Here is an 18178-nt window from a genome sequence, read left to right as displayed (position 1 = left end):
GGACTCGCGTCTCGTAGCGCGGCTCGCGGCTCGTCTCGTGGCTCGCGCGAGAGTCTAATCCGCGTATTAGACTTAGAGAATGAGTCTTCGGTAGGTACCTATTATAGTACTATTAAGCCCTTGCTACACGGTCGCCGACAAGCCTTCTAACCGTCTGTCCTTGGTCTGACCTTGGTCAGTTTTGGTCAAATTTTGTTGGAAACAACTGTCTACACGGTCCGTCCAGACCAAGGCCACGAGGTCTGAGGGGCTTGTCGGCGACCGTGTAGCAAGGGCTTTATTTATTCTGTACTTTTGCTAAATATAAAGCTGTTCAAGCAAATCTTGTCAGTAACAAAGCGGCCAAGTGCGAGTCAGACTCGCCCATGAAGGGTTCCGTATTTAGGGGATTTATGACGTATTAAAAAAAACTACTTACTAGATCTCGTTCAATTCAAACCAATTTTCGGTAGAAGTTTGCATGGTAATATATATATTATACTACTCTTTGATGGTAATGTACATCATATATTTTTTTAGGGTTCCGTACCCAAAGGGTAAAAACGGGACCCTATTACTAAGACTCCGCTGTCCGTCCGTCCGTCCGTCCGTCCGTCCGTCCGTCCGTCCGTCTGTCCGTCCGTCTGTCACCAGGCTGTATCTCACGAACCGTGATAGCTAGACAGTTGAAATTTTCACAGATGATGTATGGCTGTTGCCGCTATAACAACAAATATTAAAAACAGAATAAAATAAAGATTTAAGTGGGGCTCCCATACAACAAACGTGATTTTTGACCGAAGTTGTTAAGCAACGTCGGGCGGGGTTAGTACTTGGATGGGTGACCGTTTTTTTTGCTTGTTTTGCTCTATTTTTTGTTGATGGTGCGGAACCCTCCGTGCGCGAGTCCGACTCGCACTTGGCCGGTTTTTTAGTTTTATCATTATCTTATTTTAGAAGTTACAGGGGGGGGACACACATTTTACCACTTTGGAAGTGTCTCTCGCGCAAACTATTCAGTTTAGAAAAAAATGATACCTATTAGAAACCTCAATATCATTTTTGAAGACCTATCCATACCCCACACATATGGGGTTTGATGAAAAAAATTTTTTTGAGTTTCAGTTCAAAGTATGGGAAACCCCCAAAATGTATTGTTTTTTTTTTTCTATTTTTGTGTGAAAATCTTAATGCGGTTCACAGAATACATCTACTTACCAAGTTTCAACAGTATAGTTCTTATAGTTTCGGAAAAAAGTGGCTGTGACATACGGACGGACAAACGGAAAGACAGACAGACAGACATGACGAATCCATAAGGGTTCCGTTTTTTGCCATTTGGCTACGGAACCCTAAAAAAAGGGGGAATTTCAAATTTTCTATGGGCCGATATCCCTTCGCGCCTACATTTTTCAAATTTGCCGCCTTTTTCTACTGACAACATTTGCTTGACCAAGTAGTACACCTACATTATTTTAAACGTTACATGTTTTTCGCATATTAAGCCCCTGCCAACGCGACATCATGACATGTATATGTTATAAACGGCTCAGACCTACTTACTACGGTCCGAGGCCCCTATTCGATCGAGAGGAACTTGGTTCGCCGCACGTCCGTTAAAGACGCAGCTATGAGTGAGAGCGAGAAAGAGATATGAGGACCGAAGCAAGGCCGCGAACCAGTAGACGGTTATCACATTGGACGCGATTCGCACGTCTCTCAGATCAGATATTTGAGCGAGACAATGCTATGGCGCGTATTAAGTATAGTGACATCCCGCTCGCACATCGAAGCGACGTGCGAGTCGCATCCAGTGTAATAACCGCTGTACGCTCGCCTATTAGTGGTTTTATATTATAATCGTTCTTGCACGCGGTGTACCTACCTAAAGGTGAACCAGGATCTATTGAGGGTGCGCCATGTTACGGAACTTTGTTGGTACTAATTTCTAGCAATGGCAACAATTTTAATAATAGACAACATCTACCCTCTATGATAGTTGTCAATATTGACAATGTAAACATTGCTTTGTCTAGTTTCGTGTGAATTATTATTAGACTGCAATAATCATGCCGAAAGTTTTAGATTTTACAGAGAAAAAAAGTTGTAAATAGTGTATATAGTTATTTATTGGAAAAAAAACGTGCGGGAGAGAAATTTCTTCCATTAGAAAACATAACGAAATTAGCATCTGAATTGACGGGTAAGTTTCAAACTTATGGACAAATGTCACTATAGTCAGGTCGTCACGATTTGGTTGATGTCTTGTAATAATTTGATTTGTGTATTAGGTGTATCGCATGCATCGGTATCACGGATTGCTAGCGAAGGGCGTAAGGGCGGAATTAAATGACCAAACCTAAAAAAAAGAAAACAAAAAAGAAAATAGATTTGGATGATATTCACGCTATTCATTTTATCTAAATCGAGTCAGCCATTTAAGCGTAAAAACCGAAGAAATATCCAAACATCAAACTTCGCACTTATTAAAGTTGTCGGAATAAAACAAAAATCATCTGCCAATTTCCATTGTCCCCACTATACAAATTGTTGCTATATAAAATTCAAAACGAGCGCCCTCTTGACAATACTCCCAAAGTTCTGGTTTACCTATAAATAATTAGCAAGTTAATTTTGGATAGAGTCTGTTCGGAAAGAGGAGTCGTGGAATGTTTTGGGCCCATAAGTACTACATGCCACGAGTCTTCTCTTTCCGCACAGACTCTACCTTCATGTATATGTATGTATTTGTATGTATGCAAGTGCTTTTTGTTTTCAATAAATATTATTGTTCAGCAAATAAATACTTACAGTATACATTCGTTTGTTTAGATAATATTTTTTGGAAATAATAGTTGATTTCCGCAATACCGCAGTATACCTAATTAGCGTTAGGTCACAGATTATTAATAAAATTAGTTACTTCGTATGACATTAGAGATAGGTATTTGCATCTCACTTCTACGTATTGCCGCGTCCCTGTCCTCAGTTACTGAAATAGTAAGGTGTGTGAAGCGCAGAATGCACAGCCGGCACACATTTTATTAAAAAAATATTTTCAAACAAAAGCTCGGCTCAACAAAATATTATTTTAGGTAAGCGCTGCGAAGTGGAGTGTAAACAGCATCTTCATGGTACACACAGTACCTACTTGTAAGTAACTTGTGTCGGGTGCGAGCCTCACCTTTAGACGTGGCACGTTTCTGCCAGACGTGTAGGTGGCTACGTGTCGCGAATTAATACAGACCTCTTTGGATTCACTCATTATTTTTCTTTATCCCGGTGAAAATTATGCAAATATGTAGGTAATATTTTTTTTTCTCTAATATGCTCGCAAATGTTCAGCTAAGGGCCGATACAGTCGGGTTGCAGTCTGCCTGTAACTCTGTATAACCTACTAGTGTTGAGTCGCTCACTCGTGAGGCACCTCATTTGTACCACTCATTTTGTTAATTTGTCGCAGTACTTCGTACCGCAAAAATGTCTTACTTCACTCCTCTATTCATTTTACTTGATTCTAAAATAATCTTTCTCCTAAAAGTTCTATTCTTAACCTCCAGAATTGCACTCCAATTAAATGTTACTATTTATTTATTTATAAAGGAAGTTATGAATACATAAATATGTATATACATTAAATATTTTTGTCGCCGTTGGAATTAATGGAATAGTCGACGCTGAAAATAGGCTAGTACCTCACCTCATTTGAAGTAAGACATTGTAACACCTCATTTTAGAAAATGAGGTACTCATACAAACTCATTTTAAATTGATGTCCTACCCATCACTATAACCTACCTACCCACTGTAGCAATCGTTATTTGTTTTACAAGGGCGCAAAGTTGTTGTTTAACCTCTCGTGCTAATAATATTGATACCCGAGCAAGCGAAATATTCCAAAATTGAACCACGTTAATGTTACCGTTGCGAGGGTTTCAAGGCAAGAGGGTTAAACAAATTTTGCCACCGCGTGAAACAGAAAATTTTTAACCACACCAACACAAGGAAACTACTAACTGTTATATTTTATTAAACAAAATCAAAGCGAATCGATTCAAAATGAATGTTATCAAATAGGTAGGTAAGTATGATAATCAAGAAAGCCTTTACTTAACAGCTGGTGTGTGGTGTGGTGAAAAACCAATTCTCAGTTTTCTCTTTTCTATTTAACTAATTAATTAATCTGTAATAAATACCGAACTATAAAAAGTATTTTTCACGATTAAATATAAAAGTTTTACCTCCAGACTAACTGCACTTTTAAGTGCACATCTGAAACGTCTATCAAGGAAAACGAAGAATTGTCTGGAACAAATTTTTCACTAGGTACCGATGATGAAAAATGCTCCTATCATTCCCGGAAACAAGGCTCGCTACGCTTGTTTGGACGAGACTTCACTGTCGCAGGCAAACTTAAAATTGTAGGACAATACCTTTGTTAGCACTAGCCATTCTATTCCTCGACTGTGACGTCACTTTAAGATGACATCATGCCCCAGTTTCCTGGTAATGGGATGGCCCGGGTAATGAGCGAGTCATTTATGATTATACACATCGATAAAAACTAAAGACATCCATGCCAAGTTCCATGTTGTCATATTTTTAGGAGTACCTAACTTATCGTTACCCAACCGAATATGAAGATACAAGTTGAAATTTTTAAAGGGGCACTGAAGACCTTCCATAACGACCATAACTTTATGATTGACATTTAGAGATTGGAATAATCTAGCAAGAAAATCTTCAATTTTTTCTAAAAAAAATGGTTTGATGCCAATCGTTTTGATTTCTGTTCAGGATCAAAAGCTTGTTAGAGACCTACCTAGCTAAGGGTTCTAAGTACTGTTTCGCTTAACAGAACGGGATCAGGTATCAGGTACCTACCTTCATTGCCCCACATAACAATCCGTATAATACTTAGAGGTATATTCAATATATTACTGTCCATTACGTCCGTACCATGCTAAATTCCAAAAAAAGTCAACTTGCAAAATTGTTAGAACAAAAAATGTGGTGTTAAGCTGTGTTTAAAACACAACTCTATTTTTCTGTATTTTTAAGTGGTAACTACAGCCGCAGAACAGTATCTTCTCTTTACACAATTTCTTACGATGTTAATTATTAAATAACTAATATTCTCGCGACATAGGTAGCTTAGATTCTCTCGAGATGCAATTTAATTACTGGGAGATGCGTGGATGTTCCAAGTTCCAACTTGCGGAACGCGAAATACTCTCAATGAGAGTGTAGGTAGGTAGGTAGGTGCTGGTAACCTACCTACCTACCTCCTTTCGCCAATTACTTCACGTAAACTACGTAGATCTACTTAAGTATTTTCTATGAAATACGATGTTTAGCATGAAAATACTTAATATATTCTTGGAATATTTTAACGGTGTGCTCTTGTCGGCAGAACATCTTTGCTTCCAGTAGATTATCTATTTATTTCTATAAATCATGTTTTTTAAACAATGTTCAATTTTGCATGAAAGATACTATTTTATTTAATATAATTAACTAGGTATACATACACTTACAGACTAGTCCAACACGTGATAAAACAAAACATTGGCAATAACAGTAAGTATTCAGTAAGAATCCCTTAAATATTTGGCAATAAACATAATTGCCGACTTGTAACTTAAGTGAATTCAGTCAGCGTGCAGATAAATAAATCTATTTTGGTAGAGGCTTCATTTAGTATTAATATTTCCCGGAATATACGTTGGTGCGCCCGACCGCGCCCCGCGACAAGGCGCTTGAGGCACTACCACCAGACGGTCTAGCATGACTTGCGTTCTCGCGCGCGAGTCCATACCTAAGTACTTGAAGTCGCGCTAGATGTATGGAGTCGCGCGCGAGAACGCAACTCATGCTAGACCGCCAGTATGATAATACTATTACTTATTTTGTGCCACCAGTCCCAGTGAGCTCAGCACCGCGGGGTTATGTATCTTACCCATGATTCCCATGAACACCTTAAAAACATGTGGCCAGTGCTAACTTTCTAACCTACAACTTGGTTTACCCAACCATACCCACTACAAAAAGTGCCGGTACTCAATGGGTAAAATGGATGTACCTACCTATAGGTTATACCTTATAGTTTTTTAAGTACACATGTCTTAAATTTGTTCTGTATTTTTTCTATCATCATGATATAAATCGTTGTTTATATGTATTTACTTGTATAATATACAGAAATTCACAGTTTCTTACGGCAGCTATTTAACTGATCACCAGATTTAGTAAAATTTAATACCAAAAAAAAATATTTTACCACCCTAAAATAATAAATGATCACCAAAATTGTAACTCCATTTTAATGTGAAATGATTAGGTACCAATTTTATTACACTTTACTATCCTTTTAAAGGAACTGACACCAAACTAATCATTATTAACCCAAAAATAGTAAATGATTACCAAATTTCAAACCCCATTTTAATGTGAAATTATAACCAAATTTTTAAATCTTGCTATCCTATTAAAGAAAATGACACCAAAATAAACATTGTATACCCAAAAATAGTAAATGACCACCAAAATTAGAACTCCATTTTAATGTAAATTTATAACCAAATTTTTAAATCTTGCTATCACATAACACATAACACATGCAAATAACTCCAAAATAATCATTGTAAACCCAAAAATAGTAAATGATCACCAAAATTGTAACCACATTTTAATTAAAAAGAGGCAAATATTTAATAGATCGTTATCCTATTAAATTAATTAATCCACTTCGTCACCTTTTTCTAGTAGCATTTTATTTCTGTAACAATCGCAGTTCAAACCTAACCTAACCCACTTTTCTAGTAGCAATTCTTATCTGCAAGGGTCGCAGTTCAAACCTAACCTAACCCACTTTTCTAGTAGCATTTCGTTTCTGTATGGGTGGCAGTTCAAACCTAACTTACTTTTCTAGTAGAATTTCTTTTCTGTAAGGGTTGCAGTTCAAACCTAACCTAACCCACTTTTCTAGTAGCTTTTCCGTAAGGGTCGCAGTTCAAACCTAACCTAACCCACTTTTCTAGTAGCATTTCGTTTCTGTATGGGTAACAGTTCAAACCTAACCTAACTTGCTTTTCTAGTAGCATTTCTTTTCTGTAAGGGTCCCAGTTCAAACCTAACCTAACCCACTTTTCTAGTAGCATTTCTTTTCTGTATGGGTCAACTTAACGCACTTTTCTAGTAGCATTTCGTTTCCGTAAGGGTCACAGTTCAAACCTAACCTAACCCATTTTTCTAGTAGCATTTCTTTTCTATAAGGGTCGCAGTTGAAACCTTTTTTTTTTTTTAAGAGGGGAAATGCTTTACGCATACCACCCGGCGCGGGGACGGGCCGGGATAACCTAACCTAACCCACATTTCTAGTAGGTAGCATTTCTTTTCTGTAGGGGTCGCAGTTCAAACCTAGTAATTTTGGCATAATTTTAATTTATTTCGTAATAAATATACATTTTTGGTAATCATAGTTGTTTATTTAGGTGAAAATATCGCATTAATTTGGTCTTCAAGATTTGGTGACCATTAATGATTTTTGGTAATCATTCAATATATTTGGTATTCGAATACAATTTGAAGTGCAGTCGTAATTAAAACGGTGGTACTTTTGTAATTTTAGGCCTTATTTTTTTGGTGCTCATTAATTTTTTTTGGTAATCATGATTTTTTTATGTAGGGTACCAAAGTATTTTTTGGTGGTCATTATATTTGTAGCCGTTTCTTACACTATAGATATAAATTTAAGTAACAAATTTTGGATTTTCTTCTTCTCTTATTGCCTTTGGAGGCTACTACACTAGCTGCAATAGGTACCTACACTTATCAAAACTTGAACAAAACCAATCTACAACAAGAACAGAAAAAAGCGGCCAAGTGCGAGTCGGACTCGCCCATGAAGGGTTCCGTATTAAGGGGATTTATGACGTATTCAAAAAAACTACTTAGATACTAGATCTCGTTCAAACGAATTTTCGGTGGAAGTTTGCATGGTAATGTACATCATATATATTTTTTAGTTTTATCATTCTCTTATTTTAGAAGTTACGGGGGGGGGGGGACACGTTTTACCACTTTTGAAGTGTCTCTCGCGCAAACCATTCAGTTTAAAAAAAATATATATTAGAAACCTCAATATCATTTTTGAAGACCTATCCATAGATACCCCACACGGGTTTGATGAAAAAAATTTTTTTGAGTTTCAGTTCTAAGTATGGGGAACCACCAAAATTTATTGTTTTTTTCGATTTTTGGGTGAAAATCTTAATGCGGTTCACAGAATACATCTACTTACCAAGTTTCAACAGTATAGTTCTTATAGTTTCGGAAAAAAGTGGCTGTGACATACGGACGGACAGACGAGACGGACAGACGAACAGACAGACACACAGACATGGCGAATCCATAAGGGTTCCGTTTTTTGTGAACGGGTGAACGGGTGCTGTTTGTGGAGACGGGTCTGTTTAAGCTAACACGAATATATTTAGTAACTTTATTTTTTAATTTAATTGCAGTGAGACGCCTCATTCGGTTCTCGTATGTTTTTTTTTTCTCGTAATGTGTTAATCATACAGGATTGTGACTCTTGGAGACCCTATACATCTCTAAGGATAATTTGATAAACTATGTTATTTTTTAGTTCTGACACTTAGAGACATTTACACCTCTAAATAAGTTTAGATTTTTTTTCCATGTATCTGTTTTGTTTTTATTTTAATATTATTATTATAGTTTTTTTATGTAATTCGACATTAAGAGACCTTATACATCTCTAAGTAATTGTATTACGTTAGTTTGATTTGGTAGTTGTAGTTGTATTTAATAATTGTTGATGTATAATTATTATTATTTTGCTTGTATGTAAATTCAATGTTGACGTGTAAAAGTGCCCTTGTGGCCTATTTGCTGAATAAATGTTGAAGTTGAAGTTGAAATTGAAGTTTGCCTTTTGGCAACGGAACCCTAAAAATAGCATAGCATACTGAAGCTGTGATTATTTAAATTATAGGTAGGTACATTTATCTAGTACCTACATACATACTTAGAATCCATAATTCAACAGATTTCAAATTTTGCTCGACCACTAATGGTAGGTTACATAATGAATGATTCTGTTTTAGTCCCGTTCAAAAATAGGGTGAGCGATTTTAGCTATTTTCAGCCTTTTCATTCTTTAACGGCTAGATTAATATAATTCTTCATCCAGGCCTGGAATAGGCCTCAAATATTCCATTTTATAGACCTAAAAATTCTACAAAAATAATATTTTTCGGGAAGCTGATTATTAAAAAAATATAAGTTGCATACAAAATGTAAGTTTTAGAATAACAACAGAGTTGCTGAAAGTGAGAAATAAAGACTGGCAAATCAATTTACTGGAGAATAAAAACACCTAGTCCCATGGCTAATTTTAGCGAAAAAATCATTCAAAAAAAAAAACACAACGATTTTCCACGAAATGGAATCCGAGACTACAAATTAGAAAACCAGCTACATTAAAAAAATTCTTAATCTAAATATCTATAGATAAACAATAATTTCATTTGCCTATTATTCAGTCTTTACACTGATTTATAAAAACTTCCACGATTTTTAAACATTATTAAAGTCCCGTTCTACAATTTAATTAACTTTGTATTCTCGGAATTCGTTAGGTATCTTGCCTCACTTATGGAAAGCTGTTATGGCGATGAAGCTCTGCCCTCCGCCATTGAAGTACCACTCCCAGACTTGAATACCTTGCAATCAAGGACAAGTTCACGTGACCTACGGCATATCATAATGAACATTTCAATTATTCACACATTTAAAATTGCCCCCATAGTTTTATTGCGTACAGGTGTCTGTAATTTACCGCCCTACTTAGAGTTGAGGGGGTGGCTCCGTGCTTATAGATCGCGCGGCGACCAGTGAGTCTCGAAGTGCCGGTTCGCGCGGACGCCTGCACGACGCCGCGAGAGAGAGACGCGTATACACGCTTACCCGCACTCTGGCACGATAGAGCGAGACGCAGCGCATCGACGTTTCAACAGGTCGTTATTGTTGCCTCTAAATGGTGTTTTTGTGCAATAATTCTTCGGTTTTTTGCGATGGAGTTTGATGACGCAAGCGATTTGTTACGGTTTCACTTTTGAGAGCTTTAATAACATTTATATTATTTAGGTCAAATATTAAACAAAAATTAATTACCAAATTTTAAGAGCAGGCGAAAACTTTATAGCAACCCCTAAAGTAAAGCGGTGAAATATTTAGGTACTCATTAATATTTTATAATGAAGACAGACCTTAAAAGGGGATCATGGTTCATCTGTGACAAGAAACGTAGGGTAGGTACCTATGCGTAGCTATGGGCCACCCTGCCCTGCGATCTAATGACTATACTTAATAAGTTTAGGTACATGAATATTATAACTGTTTTCGACAGTCTGTACTTTTGAAAGGGTAGGGACAAATTACCTTGAGTTTTATATTGTTAATAATTAATGAGTTTATACTTAGGTTACCTACTATATACTAATACCTACCTACTCGTATGTCTCGTATATTGATTGGCGCACATTAGATAGAGCATGCATCTATTTATTGAAGATAAGTAAGATATGTATGAAAGACACATTCACTGCCAACCGACCCGCTAGGCGAGTTCTCTGTTCGCAAGCGCTTTTTGATATAAAGCTCCACTAGCTCCACTCAGTTTATAATCTTAAAAAAAACCATTAGGGAGTATTTGAATTTATTGCATTGAAAACTGAAAGATTATTCGATTATTAAGTTTGGGCAGTGTGTACTTTTCACATTGTTACAATTGATAGGGAATTTGACAGCCATGAGACATTTTTGAACGAGCGAGCACGAAGCGCAAGCGAAGCGGGTCCGTTTCAGCTTCGACAAAAGTGCTTTGTATAGTTTGTATGTCTATGCGGCTGTTCTCCTCTACAGGTCGCATTTCTCGATCGATTCTCGTGTTAGGTATTTGGTGAGATTTCGAATTATTCGTAAATTTTTAATTGTGGCGTTTTTTTAAATGGCGGAGCCATGGAGGTTCGCGAAATCTACAGCACACAGAAACACTAGTGATCAAACCCCGTTGTCTATGTCGCAATTTGTTGAAAATAAGGGTTGGCAACTCTAACTTCACGATTGGTACCCAACTTCGCCCAAGTAAAATATATAAAAAAATACATAGATTGGTATCCATTGAATTCACAATAAATAGAGCTGCGTGAAATTTGTTATAAAGTAAAGAGAAAAATATACAAAATAACCGGATTTCACCACCCGGCCCCAACTTCGCCAATTTTTTTTTTAAAGATAAGTACTAAAACTTATTCAATATTATCCTAAATGTTGAATAAAGTACTAGAGACTAGACTAGCTAGAGGTATAATGGAATTATAATTTACTGCTAATTAAGGCGAAGTTATGTATTAAAGGCGACTTTAGGATACGCCAACCCAACCCTTATTTTTAATTAACTGCAACATTGATAACGCGGTTAGCTAATAATATTAGGTTTCTTTTTACTTTAAGGTAAGCTACACACTCGCCCAGATTTCAACTTAATTGCGTGTTTCTAATTATAGTAGGTTCCTACAGCAAGCATCTAATACTAGCCGAAGGTTAATTCATATAAGTAGTGTTTAGAGACTCGCGTAATTGAAACATACGCCCCCTCCCCCCGCCCTGGCCCAAGAGGGCCCTGCAACGGATAATTGTGTTACAAATGTTATCCACCTACACTGAGTGTTAGTACAATGCGTCACATGACCGTAAATATGTTACCGCCTACGTAATGTGCAAGAGAGTGTAAATTAATTTATTCCGACCAAAGTTACCTATTTATAAACATAAAAGGTACCTTTAGAATTTCGATTGTAATAATAATAGGTAACAGATTGTGAATTTGATCGGGATTTGTTGTGGGTGACATTTCTTAAACCGCAAACGCCAGATACCGATCTGTCAGTGTTAAAATGACGTTTTTGGTTGAAGAAATTTCACTTTTGACACTGACAGATCGGTATCTGGCGTTTGCGGTTAAAGAAATGTCACGCCTTTGCCCAAGAGGGCCCTGAAACGGATAAATGTGTTATACTGGGTCAACCAAATCTTGTCAGTAAATAGGAACAAAAAAAACTATACTCATCCTTTTCTTTTGGGTGCTAGTGGCTAGTACTAGTGTAAGACAAAGATAGTATGATTCTCTCTGTCTATGTTTGAAATCAAACAGACCTTTGACACACTATACAAATGTTATCCATCTACACTGAGTGTTAGTATACATGCGTCAGATGACCGTAAATATGTTACCGCCTACGTAATGTGCAAGAAAGTGTAGATTAATTCATTCCGACCATACCTTGAGAATTTTGATTGTAATAATAATAATATCTAGGTAACAGATTGTGAATTTGATCGGGATTTGTTGTGGGTGACATTTCTTAAACCGCAAACGCCAGATACCGATCTGTCAGTGTCAAAATGACGTTTTTGGTTGAAGAAATTTCACTTTTGACACTGACAGATCGGTATCGTATCGCTGTGACACCTTATAATCATTATTCGAATACAGCCAAATGTGTCACACTTGCTAATGATTTTACATTGTGATTCTTGTCGTAGCGCTACGCGTCGTAGCGCTACGCCGTAGCGTTCGTAGCGCGTATAGTTTTCGCCCATCATTCTGGCCTCAAGTTCCATAACGTCGGATGTTAACATGTTTGCGCCAATTTGAACTTTATTTGATATTTCTTTTATGTGCATACGTTTTTATAAAAAATAAAGTATGTACATTTGACCTTACACTAACATTATCAATAACTGTTTTATAAAGTCCGAATACTGCTCGAGATTGCGCTGCATACACCACACGTCTTGTTTTTACATGGAATCATGGTCTCATTGTGGCTATCAGTAATTTTTTTCATAAAAAATATTTTCCTCGCATTTTTATAAGGTTTGATGATTCCATTAGGTAATTCCCTTCGCTTCAGCTTCAAATGGTGAATTTGAGGGTTTTGGCGGCGCGGCGCTAAAGCGTAAACGGCTATGTCATGCACAGTTAAAAGGTTAGGTAGGTACCTAATATAGGACCCGATATAATCTAATATTTTTAAATTATCTTGACTCAATAGGTACCTGGCCTCACACTATAGGCTTTTTTTTTATTAAAGATTAAAAAAATCAACTAATATAAGAAAAAACATTTGTTCGAATGTGTGAATATAATATGTGGGAAAACTATAAAGCTACTATAATAATACTACTACTACTAATACTACTACTAAAGCTACTTATATCAATGTCTTGTTTTGTAAAATCGCAAACATCATAGAAAACGTTGCAACTGTTATCGCAAAATTATAACAAATATAGTTTAGTATTATTAGTATACTAGGTATCATACTACTTACAATGCTAATCCGAAAACTAAAATGTAGATGCTCAAAATTTTGTCATTACTATGCCTACAGGTATTTTAAATTAATTAAATTATTACCCATACATCCTGCATACATCTGCGAAGAAATTCAAAGGTGTATGTGAAGTCCCCAATCCGCATTGGGCTAGCGTGGGGACTATAGCCCGAGCCCTCTCGCGAATGAGAGGAGGCCTGTGCCGAGCAGTGGGACGTGTATAGGCTCAAATTATTATTATTATTCTCTTTATTTATTTTTGGTCTTAAGTTAGGTTATTTTATAATATGGATATAAAAATAAAATACAAAAACACTTACAAAAACAATACAAAATACTTATAAACATATTATAAAAAACCTAACCTAGGGTGCCGCCAGCAGCGGGGCAAGGCCCAAGCTGCCGGTGGTCAGGGCTGCAGAGAGAGGAACCGGCGGACTATCCGCGCCGTGTCCAAGATCACCGCCTTCTGCATCTGACCCTTGATCCAACCACCTAGCGAGAGTCTCTCAAGATGTTATTATTATTATTATTAAATTATTACCAATCTGATTTCTTTATGAATAAGTGATCAAAATGTCGGAATAAATATAACGAAAACCAATGTTCCGAAAAGTAACTTAATTAATTTAAAAAGCAAAATCCATCACGATAACATTATTTTATTATAATTACCGTTTTTCCTCAACACGTTTTCCCATTATTTGATTGGCAAGCTCGTGATATTCAATATTCATATTATGATAATATTTCACATAAACCTCTGTCTACTTTTAGTTCCATTATCATACATTTTTATCGTCCCCCAACTCACGTCTCCACCTTTATCTCACTCCTCATATTTATATGTAAATATAAGACGAGGGAGTAAATAAACGACATTTTTATAAGGAATCGTATCAGAAGGATAAAGAATGGCGCAGAGCAACAAGTAAGAGCTTGGTAACGACCTACTTTTGCCCACGCTCGGCTATAAAATGTCAAGTTTAACTCTGTTCTTCTGTTTATAATGTTTTAAGATAAAAGCCTGTTTTCAGCTCTTAAGTTATCGCTTAAGCCCTCTTAGAATATAATGTTTTATATTCAAGATCATAAAATATTAAAATAATAACTTCGCCAAGAAATATACAAAATAAATATGTATTGAACATGAAATAAGTAAAGCTGCGCATAAAAATAGTTTTAAATTCGACTTGAGTAAGTGATATTATAAACACAATAGGTATAGGCCGAACTATTAAGTTTTAAAGGATGAAAGGCTATAAGTGATTGTCTTATCGATCAGTTGTCACATAGTAGCCAATGTAGTCATATAAGTATAATTATGTTAGCCACGTCTCCTTCGGTTTCCTTTTCTAATCTTTCGCATTTGCTCTATACTGACCCTTCATCTATCTTTATATCAACTGTAAGTTCGAGCAAGTTTGTAAATACATGTCTGAATGAGTAAGGTAGATACGCCAAACACGTCAGGGTTCCACACCCGACAAGGGTATATGTGAAACTCAACGAACCGAAACAGTTTCGTAAATATGTTGAAATTGTTGCGTGTCATCATATTTAAAAATTTCGGGTACACGTGTTTGTGCCAGTGGATTATAATCACATTAGCATAACTCTATATTTCAGCAGTAAAATCCCACATTTGTTTTGACAGGTAGTGATTTTGCAAACCTTGTGACATAGTGACATGACTTTTTTGTGTGCGTGAGAGAAGGAGTGATAGAAAAACATACAAAAATGTTTTTGACGGGAAAAAAATAATTTCATTTTTCTATTGTCGTCCAAATCGGCCAAACCTAACGGCTACGTTTTCCTAATAAGATACGTTACTGAATTGCCCTTAAACGGATTCCTACTATTTTTGTTACACCTTGTATATCACCGTCCACCATATTTTGTTATAACAACATAAGTTGACCCTGTCTGTGCCACTCGTCTACGTCAACGGCATTGAATTGTTAGTATTTGATGTTTGGTATTGCCTTTTGATCTAAATAATTGGCTGTTCTATTTTATTGACAATATCTTATCGATTTGTATTAAAAACGCTGCGTCTTACGTAAGCGAACCACTCGCGAACGCGAAGCGAAGCGGCGCGGCGGGCCCACGGCGTTCGCGTTCGCAACGAGATCGCCTACGTAGGGCACTTCTATGTCTTCTATAGATATACGGAGGATATAGGTATCAAAGGATTGATTCACCCCGCGCCGCATCGTTTCGCGTTCGCGTGTTGTTCGCCTACGTAGTACGCTGCGTAAGCTTACTGAATCACATTACTTTATGGAGTAATAATAGGTAAATATATGTTGGAAGTCTTTAAACACTTCAGGGTATAAAAGCAGCTATATAGCTGCTTACAATATGGTAGCTGAAGCTACCACCATATTATCCATACCACCAAGTGAACCATATCATCATATTATCACTATCGAGAGCTTTTGACAGCTCTTAACTTTTTTACTTAGGTAATATTCGTATATTTTTTTTATGACAGAAATTGTCGCTTGCACGTTTTAACTAGTAAATGCAATTCAAGTAGTAAACATGAATAGCTCTCATTTTCAAAATACAATTACCTATGTCCCCTGTCAGCCCGGGTTATGGCATAGAGAAATAAAGTAAGACAAGAGTGCTACATCTATTGTCAAGTAGCCGTACTGATAGTTCCGCTACTCGATGCTAAATGTAGACACTGAAATTAATAGTCTTTTTGGTACCAAGACTGATGTATGGAGTGAGCAATCTATGTATTTTTTTCTCTATGGTTATGGTCATCATCACGAAATACCTATCATTGCAAAATCAAATACCTACCAAAGTTTCAATAATATAAAGCAAGAGGTATATTACGAGTATTTATGTAGAATCGATATAACAACAGTTGTTACAAACTGGCTTATTTTCATACTACCTGTTGTATTTTTTATACCTGGTGGTGGTGATAGTACCTGGCCGCGTAGCCAACATGCCAATCGTTTACGCTTCATGCGGTCAGTATCGCACTAATATGGAAGAGTGATAGAAAGACACAAAGCGTTTCGTTGTCGTAGCGATAGCGATTGTCACCTTGGCTAGGTCGGCTGGCCAGCAATGATACGAAGCGCACTGTTTTTTTGTAATAGGGAGTATTACTGCAATGTTTTGCCGCCAGAGTGCAGCACTAGTGACTTAAGTATACCATAGTCATAGAGTAACTTATACGTCATACTGTATCTTAAACTGTTTTTTGACAAGTTTTCACTGACAATCAAATATGACATTGATCAAGGCCCCAACGTTGTCATTTCTCAGTACAAAATTTATCCGTCAAACCGTAGCTATTTTAGTGGTGGGCAAGCTTTGTATATATGTTTGCGTTAAAATGTGTATGTGTGGGCTTATTGCACGTTTTTAGGGATGTGGACTTGTCGATTTTAATCATGTTATATATCGATACTCTCTACACAGCGGAACGGAATAGCGATTAATTGAAGCTTCGACATCTTCACTAAAAATAAACACTCTGGAAATGCTACGAGGGGCGTTCAAAATATTCTCGGTATTGATATCTTACAACCTCTTCTAAAATTTCTTTCGTTACTGGCCGCTAAGGTTTATTCATTGACATTAAAAAAAAGTATAATTCGAACCGAGATGTTCTTTTGTTTTTCTGCAATTGCTGAACAAACATGAACATCATGTGGGAATTGACAATGTTAACTAAATTAGAACATCGATGCGTGATAAAATTCTTGACAAAACAGGGTAAAAATCAAAAAACCATAAAAGAGGAAATGGATTGTGTTTACCGTGAGTCTGCTCCTTCTTTATCTACCATTCAAAAGTGGTCAAGCGAGTTTAAACGTGGAAGGGAGAGTGTTGAAGACGACCCTAGACCTGGCCGGCCTGTAGTAGCTACTTCACAAGAAAATATTGATAAAGTGGAAAAACTTATATTGGAAGATGGTCGAGTGAAGGTAAAATCTATAGCACAAGTAACCAATCTCTCTATTGGTACCGTACATGATATTATCCATGACCATCTTAATATGTCAAAAGTAAGTGCAAGATGGGTTCCGCGAATGCTGACTCGGCTTCAAAAAGACATGCGTGTAGCTTGTTGTTCCGATTTTATTGACCTGTGCGGTGAAAATCCTGATGAGGTGCTGCAAAGAATAGTTACTGGAGATGAAACCTGGGTTCATCATTATGACCCAGAGAGTAAACAAGAGTCCATGCAGTGGCACATTAAGGGTTCAGCTCATCCCAAGAAGTTCAAGGTCATCCCTTCAGCTGGCAAGGTCATGGCCACGATATTTTGGGATTGTGAAGGAGTATTACTGATCGATTATAAAGAAAAAGGTGTAAATATCACAGGACAGTACTACGCTAACATTCTACGTCAATTAAAGGATGCAATCAAAGAAAAGAGGCGAGGAAAGTTAACCAAAGGTGTTATGCTTCTGCATGACAACGCCCCCGTCCATACTGCTCATATTGCCAAGGCAGCTATTGTTGAATGTGGGTTTGAAACTGTTACTCACCCACCGTATAGTCCGGACTTAGCCCCCAGCGACTTCTTTTTGTTCCCCAATCTTAAAAAGGATCTGCGTGGAAATAAATTTTCCGATGATGAAGCATTGAAGGCGGCAGTGGAGGAGCATTTTTACACCAAAGATAAAAAATATTTTTATGCAGGATTAAAAAAAATAATTGATCGATCTATTAAGTGTATGAACATAGGGGGGGAGTATATTGAAAAATAAAAATATCAAACTTTTCGTACTTGTTTG

The 18178-nt window shown here is 36.8% G+C and overlaps 1 protein-coding gene and 1 long non-coding RNA gene across 2 annotated transcripts in view; both read left to right on the top strand.

The window, feature by feature from the left end:
• Positions 1 to 947: 947 nt before the first annotated feature.
• Positions 948 to 1203, top strand: LOC134653922 (uncharacterized). Its single transcript, XR_010097295.1, has 2 exons — positions 948 to 998; positions 1112 to 1203. It is a non-coding gene; the product is annotated as an uncharacterized LOC134653922 (long non-coding RNA).
• Positions 1204 to 9687: 8484 nt separating this feature from the next.
• LOC134651702 (uncharacterized) overlaps positions 9688 to 18178 on the top strand; it is a 62770-nt gene continuing 54279 nt past the window's right edge. Inside the window, exon 1 of the mRNA XM_063506805.1 lies at positions 9688 to 10019. The gene's annotated coding sequence lies outside the window, so the exon portion shown is untranslated. The remainder of the gene's footprint in view (positions 10020 to 18178) is intronic.

This window comes from Cydia amplana, chromosome 1 (genome assembly GCF_948474715.1).
Source record: "Cydia amplana chromosome 1, ilCydAmpl1.1, whole genome shotgun sequence".
Taxonomy (NCBI): domain Eukaryota; kingdom Metazoa; phylum Arthropoda; class Insecta; order Lepidoptera; family Tortricidae; genus Cydia; species Cydia amplana.
Note: the sequence above shows the minus strand (reverse complement) of the source record. Positions and strands in the feature narration are given on the sequence as shown.